The sequence below is a fragment of the Arachis ipaensis genome, chromosome B07 (genome assembly GCF_000816755.2).
Source record: "Arachis ipaensis cultivar K30076 chromosome B07, Araip1.1, whole genome shotgun sequence".
Taxonomy (NCBI): Eukaryota; Viridiplantae; Streptophyta; class Magnoliopsida; order Fabales; family Fabaceae; genus Arachis; species Arachis ipaensis.
Window position 1 is genome coordinate 1,021,713 of NC_029791.2, and position 3,704 is coordinate 1,025,416.

Here is a 3,704-nt window from a genome sequence, read left to right on the forward strand (position 1 = left end):
ACTTTAAACCTTAAAAATTAAAATAAAATTATGCCAAAACGTAAAAAACTAATTTAATACTTACTTTTTTTTATTTTGATAATGAATAAAGTGTGAATCCCATTAACCCATCAATTATTATAGATAAGGAGGTGTGGGCCAGACAAGTGGGTATGTAGTTAGTGTGTCTGTGTTGGGTTCAGTATAAAATAGCGCTCGTTGTGGGCCACATGCACCGAAGTTACTAATTAGATTCCGCAGATCCACGTCGGCACTGAATCACATGTGGGCCCTCCCCTCTGAATTCTGAATTCTGATTGCACACTTCTACGGCATGTCGTTTCGTGTTTGTCTCCCACCACCACCTCCAATAGCAGTTCTCCACGTGTACCACTGAATTCATTCATTCATTTCTTGAAAATTGAAAATTGTTGAAACCNAAATAAGTTGGAGGTAAAATTATTACGATCTTTTTATTCTAACTTATTAATTTTTTATAGTGAAAAGTATGTTTGTAAAAATTTTAATGTTCAAGTTAATATGAATTACAAAAGATATTACATTTGAGATTATATTTTAATATTAAGTATTTAAGTAGTACATATATAATGAAATATAATGTTATGAACTCTTTTTATTTGATTTTAAGATTGAGTTGTTTTCTTAAATTTAATTGATTTTAAAATAAAAAGTAAGTGAGGCTTTAACAACTCGTTTATTTAATGTCTGTGTCTTACTAAGACATAGACACCGTGGAACGTGTTTATTGTTTGATTTATGAGACACAAAAATAAGGACATGCTTACACATAAATATACACAAGATATATGTATTTTATATTCCTGTAAAATGGTGAGACACGAATTTTAGATGATGGACACGAATCTATATCATTTTTCTAGATTATTTTATCCTCATTCATTTTTTAAAATTCCAAATATCTCCTCTTTTTGTTACAAACCCTAATTAGTGATTTTTTCTGTAATTATTCTGCATCATTGAAGCTGTACTACCACCGCACATCGTCTCTGTTCCCGTCAACTCTCCTTTCTGATTTCTGCGTGCTATATTCCGGTCGCGATGAGCTTGTGTTACTACTCTGCCGCCTTTGCCTCTCCATCTCGCAGCCACATTAGCCTCCTTCTTTGTAATTACTCATTTTATTTTTATTTGAATTTTTGAATAGGCAATGGATAATCTTAGTGGTGGTTGTTTTAATGCATTTTGAAATTTGATAAGCTATTTTCCCTAATCAAATAGGAAAAATAATGAAAAAGCCATGTGTCTAATTCAAAGAAACAAGTGGGTGACTCTCGAACCAATTTGGGAGAAGGGAGATTTCTGGGATAAAATTGAGGGACTTTTAAACTAATTTAAAAAAATAGAAATCTAAATAGCTTTTGTCTTTTTTTTATTATTTAATTTTTAATTTAAATTAAGAGGTCAAAACGATCATTTTCAATTAAGTAGTGTCTTGTTTTTTATAAATCAAACATAATATTAGACATGATACTAATACCATAGCTATCATATCCAAACAGTACATATAAACACAAATATTTTATATTTATATTTTAAGTGTCTATATTTCAATGTCTATATTCATAATGCATACATACAATAAACGCAGCCTAAATGTACAAAAGCTCATCAACTCTTAATATTGAACCTAAAGAAATAGCAAAGAATATCCTTAAGAAGCTTTGTCTTGCACTAAATAATTTGACTATTGCCATAGATAAGAGAAAGGTCGAGCTAAGTATATTATTATCTAGAGTTTCAAAAGGGAAATGTGAGAATCTAGATCAAAATCAATAATGGGTAAGATAGCGATGTATATAAGATTTGGGCAATAGAAGAGGAATATGCAAAGAGAAATGCATCATGAGAGTCACCTGAAAGGGGTCCTCCATTAAATGATAGAAAGTGATCATATTGAAAGACATGGCAACTAAAAGAACAAAACATCCTAATAAACTAAGCTCCTTTTACTTTCGCATAAACTAAGGTGAGATCATGTGACGATAATGAGGGTTTTGAAGGCTCAAATTGCTTTTGGACATTGAAGGGTCAAGTTTGAACCCAACAAAAAATAAGCTCCTAACATATTGGGCCTATAACAAAGCGGGCCTAATGTGAAAGCTTAGTTAGGATATAATAGTGGCTAAGTTCTTTTAACTCTTGTTGGATTCACAAACCCTAAAAATAAATTGTCTTAGTTGGTTGGTACAATATTTTTTGTGTTTAATTGAGAGAGTATGGCAGAAGAAAAAGCCCAATTAACTGTAAAAGAGAACACCCAGACCAAGTCCAAAAAAAAAAAAAATCAAATAAATCAATTTGGATTGGTCGAAGGTTTAAATCTCATGATATAAACCAAGTTGGGTTGGTCTAGTGGTTAGCTCACTAGTCCGCTTAAGCAAGTGTCGGGGGTTCGAATCCCGCCTTGTGCATGCAGCAACCCATTGGCCAGTAACAAACCCTTAAATGGAGCTCAGTACCGCGACGGATTAGTCCTTGACCTGCCGGGTTGGGAGATACCGTGGGAAACCAAAAAAAAAAAAATCTCATGATATATATGTAGCAATTTATTAATCAGTAGCAAATTCTAACATACTGAATTAAAGAATTGCTTGAAAGAAAATCAATAACAAAAATATAATATATAAAGATAAGTGCATAAAACCACTTGAAAACTAACATCATAACATGAGAAATATTAATCAAAACATAAGGAACTTAAATGATCAAACACAATCAAGTTATGTATGGTAGCGTTTGGTGGAGAGATAGAGACGGAAAGACTGATACAAGAATGAAACTCTAATTTAATTTGCACAAAGGGTAAAATTGGAATTAATTAATTGAAATGAAACTATTTTAGGTATAAAATGTTATTAAAGTTTCAATCTCCATCTCTAAAAAATTCAGTCCCCTGTGTTCCTACTTTTTGGAGGTACTGAAATACTGAAATTTTAGAGACAGAGACAGAAATTTTAGTACCAGTCTCTGAACTAACAAACACAATACTGAATCTCAGTCTCTCAGTCTCTGTCTCAGTATCTCAAAACAAACACTACATATGTGCACAAGCACAACATGCATGCTCTTATTCTTTTCTCATAATAATAAATGACAATAACAACAATAACAATAACACTATTAAATATTGATGTCAACTTTTTGAAATATAAGAAAAGGGTCATGCCCTACATCATCAATAATCTCTAACCAACTAAGAAAAAGGAATAAAAAATGTTCAATAATTAGAGGAATTCAGATGGGTGAGGTCTTGCTTGGTCCATTAAATGTGGGTGGAAACTCAGGTGCAGTCGACTTCACGTGAAGTTGATACCTGAGAGCCGTTAAATGATTTGACTAATTTGATTAAATTTTCATCTAACGGTTCTCAGATATCAACTTCACGTGAAGTCGACTTCACCTGAGTTTTTACCTTAAATGTGGTGCAAAATGCAAATTACTACATATAAGGTTAACAAATGAAATGATTTTAAAATTGGGGGATCCAACGTTCTGGAACAGGACCAAACTTTGAGACTTTTGGCTCTCATTCTTTTTCAAAATCTAACGCACACTGGGATATATAGATACTCTATCATTATATATGCCTTTAATTTATTGCCGTCAAGTAAATAGGACCCATCACCATTCTCTTTATTATTATTATTATTATTATTATTATTATTATTATTACAGAATAAATT